Source organism: Eleutherodactylus coqui, chromosome 1, assembly GCF_035609145.1.
Source record: "Eleutherodactylus coqui strain aEleCoq1 chromosome 1, aEleCoq1.hap1, whole genome shotgun sequence".
Taxonomy (NCBI): Eukaryota; Metazoa; Chordata; class Amphibia; order Anura; family Eleutherodactylidae; genus Eleutherodactylus; species Eleutherodactylus coqui.
This window is the reverse complement of record NC_089837.1, coordinates 509,913,602-509,938,426: the sequence shown is the minus strand read 5'-3', so window position 1 is coordinate 509,938,426 and position 24,825 is coordinate 509,913,602. Positions and strand designations below refer to the sequence as shown.

The following is a 24,825-nucleotide window of genomic DNA, read 5'->3' as shown; positions in this document are numbered from 1 at the left end:
CGAGTACCACGCGGTGTTCTGGTTACTTTCAGTTTCCTCTCTGAGACGTTAGCGCGCTTTTCTGGCCAATTGAAAGACAGGGAAGGCATTACAACTTCCCCCTGTAACGTTCAAGCCCTATATCACCCCCCTGCTGTGAGTGGCTGGGGCGATCAGATGTCACCCGAGTATAAAAGTCGGCCCCTCCCGCGGCTCGGCTCAGATGCCGTGTGAGTTAGTGAGGGAAAGTGCTGTTCTATTGGAGTTGCTGTAGGGAGAGTGTTTGTAGTGAGTGTAGGCTTCAAGAACCCAAACGGTCCTTCTTAGGGCCACATCTACGTGTGTGCAGGCTGCTGTTAGCAGTGGAAATTTTTTTTTTATTTTTCTCAAAATCGGCAGTGCAGAGCATTGCACCCGGTATTAGGGACAGAAGTGGTGCTTAGGCAGGGAGAGTGTTAGGAGTGAGTGTAGCCTTCAAGAACCTCAACGGTCCTTTCTAGGGCCAAATTTAACAGTGTGCAGTACTGTGCTGGCTGCTGTTAGCAGTGTTGCATTTTTTTTTTTTTCCAAAAAATCGTCTGTGCAGAGCATTGCACCCTCCATTGATACTACAGGGACAGAATTGTGTAGGCAGGGCCACAACACAGTTATTGTTCATTGAATATCCGCAGTGGGGCCCTCCCTTTGCAAATTTGCGAAAAAATTATATTTGGCCTGCCTGTGTCAGTCCTAAGGTCTCCGTGTACGTGTGTGCTGCGTGGAGAACGTACAAAAATCAAACGCAACCAGCTACGGTTTACTGCAGGCTTGCGCCATTGTCTTTCCTGACTGGCAAATACCTGCTCTGCCAGAGTTAATAACTCTGCTACACTAAAGTTGTGTGACACTTTTTCAGGGCCACACCACAGTTATTAAACGTATTGTTCATTGAATATCCGCAGTGGGGCCTTCCCTTTGCAAAAAAGGGAAAAAATTATATTTGGCCTGCAGGCTTGCGCCAATTTATTTCCTGCCTGGGAAATCAAATCACTGGTAATACAGCATGCTGAGGGGTAGGGGTAGGCCTAGAGGACGTGGACGCGGCCGAGGACGCGGAGGGCCAAGTGAGGGTGTGGGCACAGGCCGAGCTCCTGATCCAGGTGTGTCGCAGCCGACTGCTGCGCGATTAGGAGAGAGGCACGTTTCTGGCGTCCCCACATTCATCGCCCAATTAATGGGTCCACGCGGGAGACCTTTATTAGAAAATGAGCAGTGTGAGCAGGTCCTGTCCTGGATGGCAGAAAGTGCTTCGAGCAAGCTATCATCCACCCAGAGTTCTGCGCCGTCCAGTGCTGCAAATCCGAATCCTCTGTCTGCTGCTCCTCCTTCCTCCCAGCCTCCTCACTCCACTACAATGACACATGCTCAGGAGCGGGAACACTCCCAGGAACTTTTCTCGGGCCCCTGCTCAGATTGGGCAGCAGTGGTTCCTCTACCACCAGAGGAGTTTATCGTCACTGATGCCCAACCATTGGAAAGTTCCCGGGGTCCGGGGGATGAGGCTGGGGACTTCCGCCAACTGTCTCAAGACCTTTCAGTGGGTGAGGAGGACGATGACGATGAGACACAGTTGTCTTGCAGTGAGGTAGTAGTAAGGGCAGTAAGTCCGAGGGAGCAGCGCACAGAGGATTCGGAGGAAGAGCAGCAGGACGATGAGGTGACTGACCCCACCTGGTGTGCAACGCCTACACAGGACAGGATTCGGAGGGGGAGGCACGGGCAGCAGCAGGGCAGGTTGCAAGAGGCAGTGCGGTGGCTAGGGGTAGAGGCAGGGCCAGACCGAATAATCCACCAAGTGTTTCCCAAAGCGCCCCCTCGCGCCATGCCACCCTGCAGAGGCCGAGGTGCTCTAAGGTCTGGCAGTTTTTCACAGAGACGCCTGACGACCGACGAACAGTGGTGTGCAACCTTTGTCGCGCCAAGATCAGCCGGGGAGCCACCACCAACAGCCTGACCACCACCAGCATGCGCAGACATATGATGGCCAAGCACCCCACAAGGTGGGACGAAGGCCGTTCACCGCCTCCGGTTTGCACCGCTGCCTCTCCCCTTGTGCCCCAACCTGCCACTGAGATACAACCCCCCTCTCAGGACACAGGCACGACCGTCTCATGGCCTGCACCCACACCCTCACCTCCGCTGTCCTCGGCCCAATCCAGCAATGTCTCGCACCGCACCGTCCAGCCGTCGCTAGCGCAATTCTCTGAGCGGAAGCGCAAGTACGCCGCCACGCACCCGCACGCTCAATCGTTAACCGTCCACATAGCCAAATTTATCAGCCTTGAGATGCTGCCGTATAGGGTTGTGGAAACGGAGTCCTTCAAAGCTATGATGGCGGCGGCGGCCCCGCGCTACTCAGTTCCCAGTCGCCACTACTTTTCCCGATGTGCCGTCCCAGCCCTGCACGACCACGTCTCCCGCAACATTGTACGCGCCCTCACCAATGCGGTTAGTGGCAAGGTCCACTTAACTACGGACACGTGGACAAGCACAGGCGGGCAGGGCCACTACATCTCCCTGACGGCACATTGGGTGAATTTAGTGGAGGCTGGGACAGAGTCAGAGCCTGGGACCGCTCACGTCCTACCCACCCCCAGAATTGCGGGCCCCAGCTCGGTGGTGGTATGTTCGGCGGTGTATGCTTCTTCCACTAAAGCACCCTCCTCCTCCTCCTCAACCTCTGTCTCGCAATCTAGATGTGTCAGCAGCAGCAGGACGTCGCCAGCAGTCGGTGTCGCGCGGCGTGGCAGCACAGCGGTGGGCAAGTGTCAGCAGGCCGTGCTGAAACTACTCAGCTTAGGAGATAGGAGGCACACGGCCCACGAACTGCTGCAGGGTCTGACAGAGCAGACCGACCGTTGGCTTGCGCCGCTGAGCCTCCAACCGGGCATGGTCGTGTGTGACAACGGCCGTAACCTGGTGGCGGCTCTGCAGCTCGACAGCCTCACGCACGTGCCATGCCTGGCCCACGTCTTTAATTTGGTGGTTCAGCGCTTTCTGAAAAGCTACCCACGCTTGTCAGACCTGCTCGTAAAGGTGCGCCGGCTCTGCGCACATTTCCGCAAGTCCCACACGGACGCTGCCACCCTGCGCACCCTGCAACATCGCTTTAATCTGCCAGTGCACCGACTGCTGTGCGACGTGCCCACATGGTGGAACTCTACGCTCCACATGTTGGCTAGGCTCTATGAGCAGCGTAGAGCAATAGTGGAATACCAACTCCAACATGGGCGGCGCAGTGGGAGTCAGCCTCCTCAATTCTTTTCAGAAGAGTGGGCCTGGTTGGCAGACATCTGCCAGGTCCTTCGAAACTTTGAGCAGTCTACCCAGGTGGTGAGCGGCGATGCTGCAATCATTAGCGTCACCATTCCTCTGCTATGCATCTTGAGAACTTCCCTGCAAAGCATAAAGGCAGCCGCTTTGCGCTCGGAAACCGAGCCGGGGGAAGACAGTATGTCGCTGGATAGTCAGAGCACCCTCCTGTCTATATCTCAGCGCGTTCAGGAGGAGGAGGAGGAGCATGAGGAGGATGAGGAGGAGGGGGAAGAGACAGCTTGGCCCACTGCTGACCGTACCCATGCTGCTTGCCTGTCATCATTTCAGCGTGTATGGCCTGAGGAAGAGGAGGAGGAGGAGGAGGAGGAGGAGGAGGATCCTGAAAGTGATCTTCCTAGTGCGGACAGCCATGTGTTGCGTACAGGTACCCTGGCACACATGGCTGACTTCATGTTAGGATGCCTTTCTCGTGACCCTCGCATTCAACGCATTCTGGCCACTACGGATTACTGGGTGTACACACTGCTCGACCCACGCTATAAGGAGAACCTTCCCACTCTCATTCCCGAAGAGGAAAGGGGTTCGAGAGTGTTGCTATACCACAGGACCCTGGCGGACAAGCTGATGGTAAAATTCCCATCCGACAGCGGTAGTGGCAGAAGGCGCAGTTCCGAGGGCCAGGTAGCAGGGGAGGTGCGTAGATCGAGCAGCATGTACAGCCTAGGCAGTGCAACAGTCTTTAAGGGCCTGGCCAGCTTTATGGCTCCCCAGCAAGACTGTGTCACCGCTCCCCAGTCAAGGCTGAGTCGGCGGGAGCACTGTAAAAGGATGGTGAGAGAGAACGTAGCCGATCGCACGACCATCCTCGGTGACGCCTCTGCCCCCTACAACTACTGGGTGTCGAAGCTGGACACGTGGCCTGAACTAGCGCTGTATGCCCTGGAGGTGCTTGCTTGTCCTGCGGCTAGCGTCTTGTCGGAGAGGGTGTTTAGTGCGGCTGGGGGAATCATCACAGATAAGCGTACCCGCCTTTTAACCGACAGTGCCGACAGACTAACACTCATCAAGATGAACAAAGCCTGGATTTCCCCAGACTTCTCTTCTCCACCAGCAGACAGCAGCGATACGTAAGCAATACGTAGGCTGCACCCGCGAATGGAAGCTACAATCACTCTCACCATCCAAAACGGGGACATTTCTGCTTCATAATCTGTGTCTAATATTCCTCCTCCTCCTCCTGCTCCTCCTCCTGAAACCTCACGTAATCACGCTGAACGGGCAATTTTTCTTAGGGTCACAAGGCTCACTCATAATTTTTCCAAACAATTTTTAGATGTTTCAATGCTCTGAAAAGCGTTGGAACTTTAACTTGAACCAATTTTTCGTTAAACTGGGCTGCCTCCAGGCCTAGTTACCACTTAAGCCACATTAACCAAAGCGATTAATGGGTTTCACCTGCCCTCTTGGTTGGCCATGGCCAATTTTTTTCAGGTACATTAGTACTGTTGATACAGCAATTTTTGTGGGCCCTCGCCTACAGTGTAATCAAATAAATTTTTAGCCCACCTGCAATAAGCATGACATTACTACCTCAGCTGTGTTGGGCAATGCAATGGGATATTTCTATGTACCGCCGGTGGCTTCCTGGCACCCACCCATGCTGTAGGTGCACACGGAGTTTTTACTACATCTGTACACTTGAAAAGAACCCCAGTCTGACTGGGGCATGCAGTGTGGGCCGAAGCCCACCTGCATTAAGCACGACATTACTACCTCAGCTGTGTTGGGCAATGCAATGGGATATTTCTATGTACCGCCGGTGGCTTCCTGGCACCCACCCATGCTGTGGGTGCACACGGAGTTTTTACTACGTCTGTACACTTGAAAAGAACCCCAGTCTGACTGGGGCATGCAGTGTGGGCCGAAGCCCACCTGCATTAAGCACGACATTACTACCTCAGCTGTGTTGGGCAATGCAATGGGATATTTCAATGTACCGCCGGTGGGTTCCAGGGAGCTACCCATGCTGTAGGTGCACATAGAGTTTTTACTACATCTGTACACTTGAAAAGAACCCCAGTCAGACTGGGGCATGCAGTGTGGGCCGAAGCCCACCTGCATTAAGCACGACATTACTACCTCAGCTGTGTTGGGCAATGCAATGGGATATTTCTATGTACCGCCGGTGGGTTCCAGGGAGCCACCCATGCTGTGGGTGCACACGGAATTCCTATTGCGGAGTTGTACCTGCCTGTGACTATTTATAAAAAAACGCGGTCTGACTGGGGCGTGCAGACACCTTGACAGAATGAATAGTGTGTGGCACATAGGTTCCCCATTGCTATGCCCACGTGTGCAGCTCCAGATGGAGGTGGCACAGGATTGGATTTCTCATTGCTTCTGTACAGCATTGTGGACTATCAGCCCGCCCCTTTTATGGGGGGGTCGCTGCCTAGCCATGCCAACCCTCTGCAGTGTGTGCCTGCTTTTCCTGTGGCAGACGCACTTATACATAGACATGAGGGTAGTGTGGCATGAGGGCAGCTGAAGGCTGGGCAGGGACAGTTTGGTGTGCGCTGTGGACACTGGGTCGTGCGGGGGGGGGGGCGGGTTGGGCAGCATGTAACCCAGGAGAAGTGGCAGCGGAGTGTCATGCAGGCAGTGATTGTGCTTTGTTGGAGGTAGTGTGGTGCTTAGCTAAGGTGTGCATTGCTAATGAGGGCTTTTCAGAAGTAAAAGTTGTTGGGAGGGGGGGGCCCACTCTTGCCGGTATTGTGGCTTAATAGTGGGACCTGTGAACTTGAGATGCAGCCCAACATGTAGCCCCTCGCCTGCCCTATCCGTTTCTGTGTCGTTCCCATCACTTTCTTGAATTGCCCAGATTTTCACACAAGGAAACCTTAGCGAGCATCGGCGAAATACAAAAATGCTCGGGTCGCCCATTGACTTCAATGGGGTTCGTTACTCGAAACGAACCCTAGAGCATTGCGAAAATTTCGTCCCGAGTAACGAGCACCCGAGCATTTTGGTGCTCGCTCATCTCTATTGCTAATCAATTTTATATTTGATATTATTTCAATCATTTAATGATAAATAAAAAATGAGGAAGGGAAACTTCAATACTCCATTCAGCTTATTTTATTGGATCTATAAATAATTCATCCATGCAAGGTAGATGAATTGTGTTATATCTACCCTTTTCCACCTAAGGCCTTATGAACACATCCGTGACGGGCTCGGCAAGCGGAATACTGCAGCAGAGTCAGTCACAGCGCACCCCCTTCCTCCCAACGACCCCATACTTACCTCTGGATCTCCTGTGTGAAGTCCCACATGACGCGGCTGGAGGTGAGCGGGGCGCATATTCACATTATACTTCCCCTGTGCTAAAGAGGAAGTATAGCCTGATGGGCTATACTTTTTGGAAGCCGTCTGCGCGTTCTCCTGCGGCAAATAGAACATGCCGTGGGTAATTTCATGCTGCGGAATTCCACGGTGAAATTCCGCAGCATGTACATTGAGCTATTAGATTCAATAGAATCCGTCCGAATCCGGCCATGGGGATTAGGCTTAAGTGTTTGGCGTTATTAATGTTTATAGCCTGGAGAATAAATAGCAAATTATAAAGGGAAGTAATGAGGACGATGAAAAACCGAAATATCAAAGATCTATAATCATAAATTGTCTATTTTATTTCAATTAAAATCAAGATTAGGGGTCAATATGAACTTATTATAATATGTCATTATTTATTAGGCATTTATGTATTGTTTACTTATAGAACCTTATATTGTATCATTATTTATTAAATATAAGTATATCATTCATGTGATGAAATGAAACCAGCTTGGCTCCAGAACATATGTTTGCTAGGTGGTAATCAACAGCACTGAGGTGGTTAACTAATCAGGAGTTGTTTTTAGTTTGTCTATTTAAGAAACAATGTTTGTAAGGATTACTGAGGTGAACAAGAACTCAGAGCTCGAAACGCGTTCTCTGTATCTTAGATCCTGATTTTATGGCACGCTTTAAATAAAAGCAGAACCCATTTTCCTTAAAAGTTAGCCCCCCGTCCACGGCAGATTCAGCGGCAGCTCCTGCTCCAGGGTGGCAGCTTCCACGGCGGAGCTTCGCCGCGGGATACCGCATCGCCCGTGGACAGCCCCCTTAAGTTTATTTTTGCCATAGATTGCTATATCTACACGGGGTGGATTTGATGGGGAATGTATGCAGCAGACATTCCACCGCAGAAAATCAGCATCAAAAAAATGAAAATAATCCTCATCATTGGTAAGGAAGGAATTGGATGCAGATTTTAACATGAATTTTGGTGCAGAAGTCTCCCACCTGTTAGTAGAGGTGGATTCCACATTGTACCCAGTGCTATAGTTGATATGTGGTGCGGAATTTAAATCCACAGCGTGTTAATTTCCTCACAGGTTTGTTGCAAACTTTTTCCACAGTATATGGACTAGATTTTGAAAATGTCATCCGCTTTACAATTTTTGCAAATGTTGCAGATTTCCCGTGCGGAGCATCCGTGAGACTCTTCCTTCCCCAGTGATTGCTTCCTGTTAGTCCAAGGGAAGCGCTCATTGGACATAATACCCCCCGCATCATTAGCCACATGGAAACAGAGTCCAAGAAACTGTACAAACATGTATAAATGCAATAAGCCCCCCCATGAAGCTCTCATTAACCCCTGTGCTGCCATCCACCTCTCAACCAGAACCCTTTAGCATATTATTTCTACCATCCAAGTGGCACCATATCAGCAAATGATATGTAAAGATCCAAAAAATGCTTACCTGCTCAGCCAGCTAAACGTGGTAAAGTAGAAATCTATAAAATAGCATTTTTTTTAGCTTATTGTAAGATATTTCCCTTATTGTTAACAGAGATAATCTAAATACAGAAGCCTGAAATATCTTTATAAATGCAAATATACAATGTATAAAATACATAATGTGATATAAAGAATTCACTTTACCGCTAATTGAGACTGCGCGTCCCCAAAGCAGAGCGATAGGCACACAAACAGCAAGATGGACATAATGCTGTGCTGTGCCATATCTGTAGTGGTGGAACCAATGGTAGACGACTCGAGCGTTCACACAGCGAGCCAGCAGGTGGAGGAAGGGGGACTGGAGAATGCTGTGTATAGATGGCAGATATATAGCTGCCTCAATCACATAAATGTCAGTAAAACGCCTGGAGCTTACTGTCACACGCTGTATCCCGCCTCCTCTTCCATTTTATAGAGTTTATATATTTTTTTGTCCATGTTTATACTGGGCAAACAGAAACACGTGAATTTTCATGACCCGGTGTAGTCAGATCACATATACTGTCAGCATAGCAGGATGCCAGGAAAGGTAAGCTAACTGAAGAATCACTTATAGCTATCACATACAATGCTAAATACTCTGGTTAGTGTCTCGGGAAGAAAAGATTAAGCACAGGTACCCCTCTGCCCTTCAGGCCCCAGACAGCATTTTGTTCCGAAACCAGAGGGTCACTTCAACAAGATGGTAGTCCACAGTTACATCTACTTCTCACTAGATCATCTCTCTGGACCACCCTCTCAGGTGCTGATCATTGACTGGCATGTGGCGGTGCCCTCGTATTGCACATCATATCTAATCTGCTATTGGGCGACACTCAAATGAAAATATAAACCCCTCGTTCTCATGCCTTTATCGGTTTCCATAAAGTAAGGTGTTTCAGATTAATCCCTTAGTGACCACCCTATAGTGTTTTTACATCCTGGCTGGCTGGGCTTTAATTGTCAGGGCCATTGGAAAGTAAATAGAAAATAAATAACGGTAAAGCTTCAGCTAAGAATACTCACCCCATCCTCAGCAATGTCCTATGGCATTCTGTTCTTACAGAACCTGACACCGGTGTCTGTACATGCGTGACAGACATCATTATGTGACATGCAGAAGGCCGGGAGGTCTGGGAATGTAAAAACTCCCAGCTCCCGGCTAGTATGAGTAGCTGAGAGAAGGAAGATTAAAGCAGAAAGTGCTGTATGCGATTCCCGGTCACATGACCCCATTATCCAATGGAAAATGGTGATGATGTAAAGTGAAAAAAAAGTTTGTTTCATCTCCACTCATGAATCACATCCATGCCCCGATGACATTACGGACCTAAGGCCCGTGGATTGCCGGGGTAATTTAAAATCTCCCTGCTCCTGGCTACCAAACATACGCAGTCATTGGTCACATGATCACTGATATCCAATAAATACCAGTGATCAAATAAAAGATTTTTTAAAAAGTTAGAGTTTCACCCCCTGTCACGGAAGCTGAGACCTCCGGTGATGCCCCCGGACGGGATCTTTATCCATGGACCTTTCCTCAGTTTTGGCACATATGCCCATCGGCAAAATGGTGGATGCAAGTACAAAGGGAGGTCCCGAAAAATTTAAAATCTTCTTGCTTCTGGCTAGAAAAGGTAGTCGAGAGCCTGGAGCAGTGACCTGCGGCCGCGGTGAGCAATGGCTAATAGCAATCAAATTAAAGAGGGTTGAATTTTAATTCTCCTTTCACTTTGGGCCCCGTTGGGCATACAAACAGAATATTGGGGCAATGATGGGCATGTGTCTAAGCACAGGACAAATAGGGGTATCCATTTTGGGGGGTAAGTCTTTATTCATATGTGTTCTATAAAATAAACAACCTGTTTTTAAAATGACACAATTTCCGCGGTGAGGAGGAGAGGCAGCGGCGATCACCCAGCAACCATATAAACAGCTGCGCTGTGGCTCCGCCATGACCGCCGATCGGGACGCAGAGAGAGGAAACCAGGGGTGAGGACTCACCTGTTGGGGAGCTCTTGCTGTGTACGGAGAGGAGTCTTGAGGAGAAAGCTCACAGTTCAGAGAGCCAGGTATCCATTGAAAACGCTGCTGGAGAGCTGGGCTGAGTGCAGAGAGACGGGTAAGCACATGGTCCCCCTTCCCCCTGAGGGGACAGCGACCATCTTGGGACATCTTGCTAGCACTGCTCCCATCTGCAGGCACAGGGATCTGGAGGGCGCATGGTGCAAGTTTAAGGTTGATGTAGGGTAGACCTCACCTGAGGAGGAGACAGTGTTATCGCGGGCCTCATTAGAACCACTTATCCTCAAAATCATATATCTCTAAACCGCTCATCTCCAGACCTGGTTATCCTCAGAACGGCCTAACTCCAGAACGGCCTAACGCCAGAACGGCCTAACGCCAGAACGGCCTAACTCCAGAACGGCCTAACTCCAGAACGGCCTAACTCCAGAACGGCCTAACTCCAAAACGGCCTAACTCCAAAACGGCCTAACTCCAAAACGGCCTAACTCCAGAACGGCCTAACTCCAGAACGGCCTAACTCCAGAACGGCCTAACTCCAGAACGGCCTAACTCCAGAACGGCCTAACTCCAGAACTGTTCATCTTCAAAATCGTCTCTTTCCAGAGCCGCTTGTCTCCAGATCTGTTTATCTTTAGAACTGTTCATCTTCAGAACTGTTTATCTCCAGAACCATCTATCTCCCGAGCTGCTCATCTTCAGAAACATTTATCCTCAAAACCGCTTATCTTCATAACAATTGGTTTTTAGAGAGCACATTCCAAACCACGGTTATATTGCTGCATGGAGGAGTTTGTCGTTAAAATGGGTCGCACCAAAGGGAAAAAAATGAAGACACCTGCAAAAGCCATGGTTAAAACACTGCTACAAGAAGGAAGATATCTCCAAAGAAATCCCCCACCCCCCCACCCCCACCCCCAGGATGCAGCGGTCATTGGTGACTGAGGTAGCAAAGCTTATCAGCCCAGATTTACAAGAGCCTTTAGCTGTCACAGTGGCCGACTCCCTGCACGAGCTTCGTGATACAGTGTCCCAGCAGGTAGACTCAATCGAGTATGAAATGGAGACAATAACCTCGGAGCATTGCTCTACAACTAAATGCATAGAAAAACTGATGCGAGATAATAAACAGATTTGGGATCGTCTAGAGGATCTGCAAAATAGGTCCAGACACAGTAATCTTCATATTATTGGAGTTCCTGAGAGCTATCTGCAAAAGGACTTGCGTCAACTTTGCAAGTCTACAATTCCAGGTATCCTTCGGATTACACACCAATGCAAAGTCGAACGAGCTGACCTCTTGGGACCAGATATGCGGGCAACACCAACTGCGCAGGCCTCAAATACCAGGGTACACCCGAGGCCCACCATAGTGAAGTATTTAGGCTACACAGACAAAGCCTATATCTTCTGAAACTTCAAAAGTCGTAATAACTCGCTGGAAATTTAAGGTCACAAAATTTTAATCTTTGCAGATTGGTAGAGCACAGAGGTACAGCACAAAAGAAAAGTTTTTTTCCCCAATCTGTTCTGAGCTTTATAAGAAACAACAGAAATTTGCGCTGTTATATCCGGCAATACTGAAAGTATTTTGCTCTAATGTTTCCACCATTATCTTTCATGATCCGGTGAAGGCAGAACAGGAGTTAACTTCGATGATACCTAAAGGCTCGCCAGACAGAAGCGGAGGCTGCACCCCTTCAGAAGCACGCGACAACTGGCGTGACAACTCTTCCATACAACTCTCGTGAGTATGGAAAGAATAGTAAAAGAGGCTGTTGCAGGACGCTTAATTTAAACACTACTTAACACTTACTATGATTGTTGAATTTCTGTACTGGAAATTCTCTGGAGCGGAGAAATAATATTTGTAAATCTAGAGATGGAGCAAAGCTTCACTCAATTCCATACCACAATCCACAAGGGAGCAGAGCAGCTTTGGTCGCAATTAAGCAACTCCAGTTAGATCCCACTCCCAAACGTTGCTTGCGAAATGGAATGAGGGGAAGTCAACTCATGTGCGCTCCTTTTGGGCTGAGGCTTGTCATTATATCCTAGAAGAGACTGCATTTTCTTTCCCGTTTCTTCCCCCAATTCCGTACAAAATTGCTATGGGTTGCAAGGAAAGGGAATAACAACTAATTTATTGGGTTTTAGTTTAAAGTTAAAAAGTTAAATTTGTGACTACCCACGGGGGTGCCCTAAGGCGCACAACCCATACTGAGTGTTAGTTGAATTCATAACCAAAGCTGTTATGCAAATAATATCCTGAAATGTCAAGGGTTTTAGATCACCCCAGAAACAGTGAGCAATACTCTGTCATTTAAAACGTCTAAGGGTGGATATAGCATTAGAGCGAAAGTGCAAATACACTGCCACCCACCCGCATGCACAAGCTTTAACATGCACATTGCCAAATTAATCAGCCTGGAGATGCTGCCATACAGGCTTGTGGAAATGGAGGCTTTCAAAAACATGATGGCGGCAGCGGTCCCGCGCTACTCGGTCCCCAGTCGCTACTATTTTTCCCGTGTGCCGTCCCAGCCCTACACCAGCACGTCCCCCGCAACATAAATCGCGCCCCAACGAATGCGGTTGCTGGGAAGGTCCACTTAACCACGGACACGTGGACAAGTACTGGCGGGCAGGGCCACTATATCTCCCTGACGACACATTGGGAGAACTTGGTGGAGGCTGGGACTGAGTCAGAATACCAGCTGCAATATGGGCGGCGGAGTGGTAGTCAACCTCGGCAATTCTTTACTGAGAAGTGGGCATGGAACATGGGAGGAGTCTACCCACATGGTGAGCGGCGATGTGGCAATCATTAGCATTACCCTCCCGCTGCTTGGCCTGCTGAGAAGTTCGATGCTAAGCATAAAGGCCGACGCTTTGCAGTTGGAACAGGAGACGGGGAATGACAGTATATCGCTTGATAGCCAGACCACTCTCATGTCTATATCTCAGTGCGTTTTGGAGGAGGAGGAGAAGGGGAGGGGGGAGGAGGAAGAGACAGCTGGCCACACTGCAGAGGGTACCCATGCTGCTTGCCTCTCATCTGTTTAGCATATATGGGCTGAAGAGGAGGAGGAGGTTCCTGAAAGTCATCTTCCTAGTGAGGACAGCCATGTGTTGCGTACTGGGACCCTGGCACACATGGCTGACTTCATGTTAGTCTGCCTTTCCCGTGACTCTCGCGTTAGACGCATTCTGGCCAACGCGGATTACTGGGTGTACACCCTTCTCAACCCACGGTATAAGGAGAACCTTTCCACTCTCATTCCCAAAAAGGAAAGGGGTACGACAGTGATGCAATACCACAGGGCCCTGGTGGAAAAAGTGATGCTAAAGTTCCCATCTGACAGCGCTAGTAACAGAAGACGCAGTTCCGAGGGCCAAATAGCAGGGGAGGCATGGGGATCAGACAGCATGTCCAGATCAGGCAGGGGAACACTCTCCAAGGCCTTTGCCAGTTTTATGGCTCCCCAGTAAGACTGTGTCTCCACTCCCCAGTCAAGACAGAGTTGGAGGGAGCACTGTAAAAAGATGGTAAGGGAGTATGTAGTCGACCATACCACCATCCTACGTGATGCCTCTGCTCCATACAACTGTTGGGTGTCAAAGCTGGACACGTGGCACAAACTTACGCTGTACGCTATGGAGGTGCTGACCTGCCCTGCCCCTAGCGTATTGTCAGAGAGGGTGTTTAGTGCTGCTAGGGAGATCATCACAGATAAGCGTACCCGCCTGTCAACTGACAGCGCTGACATGCTTACCCTCATAAAGATGAACAAAGGCTGGATTTCCGCAGACTTCTCTTCTCCACCGGTAAAAAGCAGCGGATCTTAAAGATTCTTTTCGCTGCAACAGGAGAAAAATGCATCCTCTATCACCCCAAAAAAGGGGGAATTAGCTTTGTCAATCACTCTTGGATATTATTACTCCTGCTACTCCTCCTTCTAAAACAGCATGTCATCACGCTGAACTGCCAATTTTTCTGCAGACCAAAAGGCTTTGTTTTAAAGTTTTTTACAATTTTTCAAAGTTTTACAAGTATATATACTTTAACAGAAAACAATTTTTTTCACAAGGCAGCCTCCAGGCTCAGTTACAAATAAGCAACAACGAGCTGTATCTTTAAAAAATGTTTATGGGTTTCACCTGCCCTCGCAGTTGAGCAATTTTTCAGGGGTGCACTTGTACTCTCGGTACACCAATTTTTCTGGCCCTCGCCTATACTGTTATCTAACTAATTTTTCCGGCCTTTGCCTACACTCTTGGTAACCATATTTTTTTAGGTGTTCACCTATACTCTTGCTACACAAATGTTACAGGGCTCTGTCTATACTCTTGCTATAGAAATGTTACAGGGATCCACCTATATACTTGGTACAGAAATGTTACAGGGGTTCCTCTATACAGTTTCTACTGAATGGTTTGAGGGGTACGCCTATACTCTTACTATAGAAATGTTACTGGGGTCCACCTATACTCTTGCTATAGAAATGTTACTGGGGTCCACCTATACTCTTGCTATAGAAATGTTACTGGGGTCCACCTATACTCTTGCTATAGAATTGTTACTGGGGTCTGCCTATGCCGTGGGGGCACAAAGACTTCTCAACGCAGTGTTTTACATATCTGGCACAAAGACACTGACTGGCTTGGGCAAAAATGTGGGCTAAGGCCGAGGTCCTTGGCGGGGTGAAACTCTGCCATGCTTGGGCACTCTGATTTCTTCCTGTGTAATACCATCTTTGTGCACCCACAGCATAGGCGATCGCAAGGAACTCAAAGACTTCCCATTGCGGTGTTGAGCTATCTGACACCTACACAGAATGAATTGTGTGGGGACACATGGATTTCCCATAGCTATTTAACTCACGGCACTTTGGGTCACACAAGGTGGAGGCTGGGACCGAGCCTGACCCAGGGCTCACTCACGTACTTCTCACACAGAGTATTGCGGGTTCTACCTCGGTCATGGTTTGTCGGCCTTATTATGCCACCTCCTCCTCCTGCTTGGGGCCTGGGGATCAGCGCTGGGCAACATGTATTTTCTCTCATGTTACCACAGTTATCTGAGACAGTGGTTTGGGCCAACCACAAGGAGCGTTACTGCATTAATGAGATGGTCACAGCTGCACTAGCATCCAAGTCCAATTTATGCCCACCATTAATGAGGGTGTGAGCCGAGGCCGAGGTCCTTGGCGGGGTGAAACTCTGTCATGTTTGGGCACTCTGATTTCTTCCTGTGTAATACCATCATTATGCACCGACAACATAGGCGAGCCCAAGGAAATCAAAAACTTCCTATTGCGGTGTTAAGCTATCTGACACCTACACAGAATGAATTGTGTGGGGACACATGGATTTTTCATTGCTATGTAACTCGCGGCACCTTGGGTCACATAAGGTGGAGGCTAAGACTGGGACTGGGCCTGACCCTGGGCCCGCTCACGTGCTTTTCACACAGAGTATTGCTGCATTGTGGAGATGTGTAGAAGTGCTGGCACCTGAGTCCCCTTTATGCCCATGTTTGCGGCTCCTGACAATTTTGTGATGGAGGTGGCACGGAATTAGATCGCCCAAACTTTCAGAGGGTCACTGCCTGGCCCTGCCAACCCTCTGCAGTGTGTGCCTCCAGTTCCACCTCATCCAGTACGCACTTATAAATAGGCATGAGGGTGGTGTGGCTATGTTGAGGGCAGCTGAACGCCGCACAGGGAAATTTTTATGTGTGCTGTGGACGCAGGAAAAGAGGCAGCGGGGGGGGGGGACCCTGGAGAAGAGGCAGCGGGGTCACCCGCAGGCAGCGATTGTCCTTGGTTGCAGGTAGTGTGGTGCTTAGCTAAGATGTGCCAGCGCATGTGTCTTGCTAATGAAGGTTTGTCCACAGTAAATTGTTAGGGGGGTGACGCCAGACTCTTGCCCCCATTTTGGCTTAATAGTGGGACCTGGGAGCCTCTGATGCAGCCATGCATGCTGCCCTTGCCCTTCTCTATCCATTTCTGTGGAGTTTTTTTCATGACTTTCTGATGTTTTCTGGTGTTTGACAAGTCATCACCTACGCGGAGTATCGGTCTCATACAAAAATACTCAAGTCGCGCATTGACTTCAATGGGGTTCATTACTTGAAACGAGCTCTCGAGCATTACGAAAAGTTTGACTGTGTTTGTATTTTGGTGCTCGCTCATCTCTACTGCAAACTTACCAAAAAAAATTAACCAAATATTCTTTGAGTTCTACTCAAAACTTTACTCACAAACACAATCAGATATATCCTTGTCTACACTCTTGGATGAGCAACGGATAATGCTAAACTCTCAATCTCCCAAATGGAAATTAAAGACGGTATCAAAGGGTTAGAAAAAAATAAAGTTCCGGGACCAGATGGATATACAGGTGAATTTTTCAAAGTATTAAAAGACCAGACTACTCCATTGCTCGAAACTTTGTTTGATGGATATATGAGAGAAAGTCTCATTCCCTTAGACAAGAACATAGCATACATTAAACTATTACCCAAACCTGTCAAAGACACCGCTGACGCAAAATCTTGGAGACCGATTTCCTTAATTATTACCGACCTAAAATTGATGGCCAAAAGTATGGCAGATCATTTAGCCAATATCATGCTTCACATGCTTTCACCAATGCAGATAGGTTTTACAAAGGGATGCTCTGCCATTATAAATATAAGGAAAACTTTTAAATCCTCGACGACATTAAACTACGCCTGGCGGCTCATCCCTCTCCGGCCCTTCTCATGATAGATGCGGAAAAAGCATTCGACATTGTTTTATGGTCATGGTTGAAGGAAACATTGGACAGAATGGGTTTTGCGGGCCCCTTCTGCGCTTATTTATGGAAATTTTACTCCTCCCCCCAGGTGCAAATTAATACTCCGTGTTTTCTCTCCCTGGGATTCCCCCTACAAAAAGGTACTAGGCAAGGATGCCCCTTATCCCCACTTTTATTTAACTTGGCAATCGAACTGTTGGCTTGTGTGCTGGAAAGCAACACAGAAATCGCAGGCATAAAAGTTTGGGGGAAAGTGGTAAAAACCATGTTATTCGCAGATATTTTACTGGCGCTCGCCCAACCAAAATCAGATCTACCGTGAGTTTTTGCTTTGCTTGAGGCCTTCGCAAAGCTATCAGGTTTCAAAGTTAATACTACTAAGTGTGAACTACTGGAGATTTCTCCTTGAGGTAAAATTATAGGCAGAGACCTGGGGGTCTGCCTGGTAGCCATAGCAAAAAATTGTATCAAGTATTTGGGCATAAACATAGGCAATAGGCCAGAATCTTTTTACGCTTTAAATTATCTCCAAACAATATTTAAAATAACAAAAGAATTAGACCGATGGAGTAATCTTCCACTCTCCTCTCAGGTAGATGCCACCTAATTAAAATGATTAGCTTTCCAAGACTCCTTTATCTGTTGCAAACAATACCACTTTTGCTCCAAAGACGTGATTTGGCGAAACGGCATTCTTGGCTTTTGTGTGGTCACACAAGAGACCGCGCCTTGCCTTGAAAAAACTAATGGTTCCCAAGAGCGGAGGAAGACTCAACTTCCCAGACATTCGATTATACAATGTCGCCAGTCTCATGAGACACTCCTTGGACTGGCTATGGGGCACCAGCAATTATTCAAATACTATCCTTAAAGCGAAGTTGTTTGATCCATGGAGCCTCAATGCCCTCATACATACAACCTACACTAATCTCCTGGTTGAATGTAAAGACTCTATCATGGCAAAAGACACCATACCTGCTTGGAAAATAACTTACAAGACGTGCGGTCGGTCATTTTAAATCTCCAAACATATGGACATATGGAATCACCCAGAATTCAAAGAGGGGAGATAAAATAAAATGTTCAAAATATGGAGACAGAGAGGGATTATGAAAGTCCACTATCTTCTTCACCCAGAGATTCCTACATACAAGACCTTTGGAGAGTTGTGCGCAAAGTACGACTTACCCCCATCCTATTTTTTGCCATTTGCCCAAGTGCGGAATTTCCTATGGGAAAGACTAGCTGATATATCAAGAGAAATGGCAGTTAATTCGATTGATTTCTTGGTTAAAAATCTTACATGCAAGCAATCAATTTCAAGCATACCAGACTTAGAGATGGGTGGTTACAGAAAAGTGGTGCTGGACTGTTCAAAAAGTGGGCACGAGATTTACAGGATTCAAATCTACCAGAGGGAATAATTAAGAGTTGGAATGCTGTGAGGCAAGCAATATTGAACGAACATTGTCGAGAAACATATTTCAAAATAATCCACAGGGCAATATATGGGTTCGATAAACCCCAGAACCCTACTGGCCCAGCTAGATTACAAGCTTGCCCAGATGCTCCCTAACAAACTCTTATTTTCTTCATGGCATCTAGCAATGCCCAAAAATTAAGAAATACTGGGAAGGGGCTGATTCAGGATATGGGGGGCAGGCCTTGCAACTGATACCGCAAATTTTCATATTCCATCAAATACCAGAAAACCCAAGAAAGGCAAAAATGACCCATAACATCCTACTAATTAGCAAAAGGTAACTTCTGAACAGCTGGTTGCTAGCCAAACCTCCAGGAGTAAAAGATATTATCCAACAATTAAAATACCTCATGAAAATGGAGAGAGTAGAGATAGAGAGATGTGTGGAGATGCAAGCCCCAAAATTTTTCAAAAAATGGAGAGAGTTTATAGTAAAATTTCTTGACCCTAACGAGATTATGGAATGTATGCAACAATTCACTAATATGACATGGTACTATGAACAAAATTATATTAACTATTTGGGAGTTCTAAAGATCACATGACAATATAAAATATGTTTTATTTCAGTTCTATATTAAAGTATTAAGATTTGGGGAATTTAGGGGAGGGGGATAAATGGAATAAATAAAAGAAAAAGGGAATTTAGGAGACGGGGATAAAGGGAATAAATAAAAAAAACGGGAATTTAGGGGAGGGGATAAACGGAATAAATAAAAGAAAACGGGAATTTAGGGGAGGGGATAAACGGAATAAATAAAAGAAAAAGGAAAGACATATATGTGTGACAAATACCGTGTTACATACAGAAGTTGTCAAGATTTTATGTAACAATTGGAATTCACCAACGTATGCTTTCTTAAAATGCTAATAAAAAAGAGTTTAAAAAAAATGACACAATTGCCAAAAAAAAACGAAGATCATAATTTTTTACCTTCTGCTTTGCTTAAATTCATTCAAAAACTATGGGGTCTAAATATGCAGTACACCCCTAGATGAATGTGTTAAGGAGTAAAGTTTTCAAAATAGGGTCATTTGTGGGGGTTCTTGATCATTTTGGCCACTCGAGGGCTCTACAAGTGGGCAAAGGGGCCTAAATCAGCTTCAAGCAAAATGTTCTGAAAGCCATTGGATGCTCCTTTTGGTTTCAGACCCATTGTGCATACAGACATAAGATTAGGGCCACAATAGGTATGTTTCTGCACACATGACAAACAGGAGTATCAATTTTGGGGTGAAAATCCTAATTTTCATATGCACTATAGAAAAACATTGTCTTTAAAATCACATATTTGCAAAAATATGAAACTTTATTTTTTCTCCTCTAGATTTCATTAACTCCTAAAAAAAATTGTGGGGTCGAAATACTAATGACCCGACGAATACATTAAGATGTGTATTTTTTTAAATGGGGTCATTTGTGGGGAGAACTATCATTCTGATGCCTATGAACCTTTGCAATCTTGGCTTGAGGTAGAAAAACAAAGCGTTCCTTTAAAATATTGATAATTAATTTTAAATTTGTACATCTCCTAAATGGTTAAAAAAAAAATAATAATAAAGTTTTCAAATGTTCATCCAGAATAAAGTAAACAGATGGAAATATATATTTTTTATTAAAATTTTGTACAGTATGTTTGCAAATATTTGAGATATTGCAGTTGAAAATGTGAAAAAATATATTTTTTAAATTGTCCCAATTTTAGCACTTATAATAAATATACACAATTTCTATCCGTCAATTTTAACCACCTAAATGAAGTACAATATGTGGCGAAAATACTATGTCAGAATCACTTGGATATGCAAAACTTTTACGGAGCTATTCTATGTTAAAGTGTCACACGTCTGATTTCCAAAATTTGGCCTGATCATTCAGGCACAAACAGGCTTGGTCACTAAGGGGTTACTACAAACATTATTTCAATAATTCATAAACTCAAGAAAACTCTTCACTTATTTAGTTCCAAACTATCATCACGTCCTCAAATAATCTTTTTGCTATTATATTTGCACTGTTGGGAGGGTCAATCGAGTTAGGGCCCACTCGCACAGGCGTATGCGTCCAGAGTGTTACGCAAGTAATATGCAATGATAAAAGCCCATTGATTTCTATCGGCCCAATCATGTCTGCATTTTTTTATGCACGTGAAAAAAACTCAGCTTTTTTGGTGCATATTACATATCAATATAAGCTCTGGGGATTTAACATACGCAACAAACATGCATGTACATGTATATCTGCTGTATGCAGTTTGTATTAGGTGCCTGAACAATGTGCACGTAAAAAGCAGCCCCCACATGCCTGTGTGACTGAGCCCTCACCCTTCTACAGAAAAGCTAACCCTGGTAAGACCCTGGATGTGAGTCTGCTGGGCCACAAAACCAATTTAGCTTAGAACAAAACCCAAGGGCAGCACCCGGTGTTCTCTGGTTTTCATCCTTTAATGCCACCAATCAAGATCGAGCCTTCATTGGATGGAACCCTAATCTCTCACGCTAGAAGTATTGTCTGTAGGATGCAGCTGATACTAACTGGCCAGGGTTACCATAATGCAATACTGAAAGAGTGGAGCGAAACGTGGTCAATCATAATAGAGTGCTGAGGTCAGAGCAGGTGGAATTCTTGCATAACCATGAAATCAGGCGGAGGGTCAGCACAGGCAGCAAACAGTAAGTGCGCCAAAAGCAAGTCGAAGGAAGAAATGCAGAAGATGGTAAAGCAGTGTGAAACAAGTGCCGGGGGTCGTAATGCGACAGTTTCAGGATGATGTGGCTGCAAATTTTACCAAACAAACCAGTAATTAAGGTTGATGGAAAAACAAACCTCGCAGCCTCACCGCAGCACATCACAAAATCTTGGAGTCCCGCATCACTATAGACTGAAACGCACCTTAGGTCATCTCACTTATAGTTGCATTCATGAATCGCTGTTATATATACCAATATACCAAAACACAGAAGTACCAACAGTCTGTTAGTTAACCCATGCAGATGTGTGAATAGGAAGGCAGGTTTAGTCACAGCGGTGTGGAGGAGATTCTCAAAATCCCATTTACTGCTGTGGGAAAAATTTCCCTAAAAGAGTGCAGAATTTAACCCTCTCCAATCCAATTTGTATCCTGGTTTTCCTAGGGGGCTTACTCTTTTTCTGCCATTATACAGCGGCGCTATCAGCTGGCTAAAGCCAGTACTGCATGAAGTGAGACGTTGGATAGGCTCCAACAGCAGAGAAGCTGGCAATATACAGTAAGAGAACCCCGACGGACGGCTTCCAACATTGGAGCTGTACAAGCTTAAATCATAATGTCTTCAGAGGTCAGACAGTGGATTGGAAAGGGTTAAACCTTCAGCAGATGAAATAGCTGCAGCCGATTTGTGGGACACATTCTGCCTCTTCAAATGAGGGGGTAAAATCTACACCAAAGTCGGCATCAATAGTATGAATTTTGTGCTGTAGATCAACTGCAGATACTCCGCAGAAAATTCTGTCCCATGTGGATATAACCATAAAGGGAACTAACCTCAATGCGAACTAATAAACACGGTACAATTATGTAGCCACACTCTTTTCAGCATTGTTGTTGCTATGACCACAGCTAAAAGCATACATGAGTATTGCCCTCTTTTCTTTTGCACTGTGACAGCACTGTCACAGTGTTCAGTGATAAGGGGACTCCCGGCAGGGAGTAAAGAACCCCCTGCCACAGTGGCAGAGGATCGCGATGTTCACCCATTGCTTTCAATGGGACCGGTACTTCTGCAGTCCCATTAAAAGCAATGGGCTGCCGGCAAGCCCTGCAGGGATTTTCGGGGAAGGGCTTTAAATATAAGCTCTTCCCTTAAAATCATCCCTAAGATGTGTTAAAAATTTTAAAAAAATTATACTCACCTCTCCTCAGCTACCCGGGCTCAGGCCCGTCTAGCCTGTCTTCTCCCTGCACTGCTCTAAATCTCTATTAGACAGAGATTTATAACTCTAGCCTGCTGAAAGGGTTGTATCTGATTGCCTGAGCACTCAGCCAATCACAGGCTTTGCTTAGCGATTAATTGAATTCTATGTATGTGTACAAGCTCTCTGCAGTCCATGTGTCCGTTTTTTTTACTTTAGTATGTGTATTGCTGCAAAGAGCAAGACTTAAGGTTCAGATGGCACTTTAAAAATAGTACGACAATATGGAAGGCAAGCTGTCCATCCCACAATATTTCCATTGTGAGCACTGCAGAAATATTGCGGCAATCCGTATCATAGCCCAGCAACAGCATATCATGCGCTGCACTGCCCATGTGCACTGGCTTGCTGGCGGAGACACTCGCAGCAGATCCGGACAGGTGAGTATGTGTCTATGGGGGGTGCCAGGTCTGATTTTGCTGTGAGATTTCACAGTAGGAATTGGACCCAGCTATGGGCATGAGGCCTAGGGGTTACATCTTACAGTATATCACATCTTTAGCTAATTATAAGGGCAACATCTTATATTACATCATTAGGTAAATATAAGTGCTCTTTCATATGGCCGTAGGGGTTTTCTACGTGTGCCAGCCAGCGCCGTAAAAAGGCGTGAACGGGCACACAAATCTAATGTTTGTGCGCCCGTTCAGATGGTATGGGCGCTGGCACATACAGGCCGAGCCCGCAATGTAGTTTAGCTCTGCCCTCTTCCATTGCAAACAGCCAGAGAGGAGGAGAGAAGAAGCAGGGAGTTTAGCAGTCCCGCTGCTAAACTCCCTCCCACAACCCTTCATCGGCTGCTGTCACTGGCTCCCATAGGAACCCATGCAGCAGCTGATGTATTCTGGCCTGAAAGATCGTTCCAGGACTACCTTTGTGGGCCGGCCTGAAAGTGTCCGGGACTATATTGTCCATGGGAATACCGCCATGTGATCTGATCCATTGGAATCCAATGCATCAGATCGTAGCATATATATCAGTCGACTGTGAAAACAGCAGCCAATATACGCTGGTGTGAAAGAGGCCTGAGGGCTACATCTTATGTCACATCATTAGCTAATTAGAAGGGTTGCATCCAAAGGAAGGAGTCCTGTGAGATTTTGATTTCAACTAATTTAGTGATTGAAAGACAAAGAGGCAACAAAATAGAGGGGAAAAAACAATGGAGTGCAATGTGTTACGGAACAAAGCAGGCTCCTTTTTCAAGCACAAATATGGTGGTCTGAGTTGCTGGTACTGCATTACATGAAGTTTCACAGGACTGCTTCCTTCGGCTTAGTAAGGAGGTCCCTGGATTGAGAGGAATCCCATATGCCTATAGGGCTCATCTACAAAGTAAGTTATACCTATCATTGGATTTATGTCACTCACATTATCCTAAGTGCATACAAGTGTGGGCGCTTTTTCTACTTTGACTACTGTGAAAACACATATGGGTGGTCACCAAGGGGTTCAAATAAGATTAAACCTAAATAATCATACATTCAGTATTTTCCGGCCAGTATGCCATCTGTTTTTCATGTCTGCAAAAAATAAGAATGAAATGGACAATTCTCTTATTCTGCATCTCTTAAGAAAACAGACAAAACACGGAAGACATCTGCGTGCCGTCTGTTTGTTTTGTATCGCCGTTGACTTCAATGGATAAGTCTCATCTGCAAACTGCTCCACCACCGCCCCACCTCTTGCCCACAGACACCAATAGGAGGAGGGGGGATGGGGCAACGCTTAGCTTAGCCACGCTGCTAAACTCTCTCCCCTCTCCGGCCGCTGTCATACAGTAGGCATCAACGTATAGTGGCCAATGTATTCCGAACCAAAAGAAAGTTCCAGGACTATCTATGGGGCCCAACGTAAAAACGCCTGGCGCTATATTGGCTGGTCGGGCGCTTTTGTGTCACGGGAATACGGCCATGTGATCTGATGCATTGCAACCCAATGCAGCAGATCATAGCGTATATTGGCCATTCATGAAAACGACGAGCCAATATATGCTCGTGGGAAAGAAGACTTAAAAGCAGCTCATGTCGCGGAGGCCGAAGAAACAAAAGAAAATTTACAAAGGTCCAAAGCACTCCAGGTCATGAAAGGGTTACAGAAGTAAAACGTCTTGACTTTAAGGTTACATTCTGGATGCGGCGTCATTATCCGTTTTATTACAATATTTTTACTACTGTAGATATTTGCTGTGCAAATGGAAAACGCTGAAGGTTCAGTGAGAAGCACAAACATTGTACAGCTGCTGTCTGCGTCTGACGGGCAATCTAAAGAAACCTGAAAGCTCACATGGTGCATGCAGCACAAAGTTATTTATTCATCTCAACGTACACGGGGCCTCGCTGTGGTACAAGTGTAGTGTGCCGGACCTCGCTGTGGTACAAGTGTAGTGTGCCGGACCTCGCTGTGATACAAGTGTAGTGTGCCAGGCCTCGCTGTGGTACA

General features: G+C 46.5%; 1 long non-coding RNA gene across 1 annotated transcript in view; it reads right to left on the bottom strand.

Annotated features, from left to right (window-relative positions):
- LOC136614377 (uncharacterized) overlaps window positions 1-8,421 on the bottom strand; it is a 79,989-nt gene extending 71,568 nt beyond the window's left edge. The window contains exon 1 of the long non-coding RNA XR_010790953.1: window positions 8,285-8,421. This is a non-coding gene — a long non-coding RNA (uncharacterized lncRNA). The remainder of the gene's footprint in view (window positions 1-8,284) is intronic.
- Window positions 8,422-24,825: the final 16,404 nt, after the last annotated feature.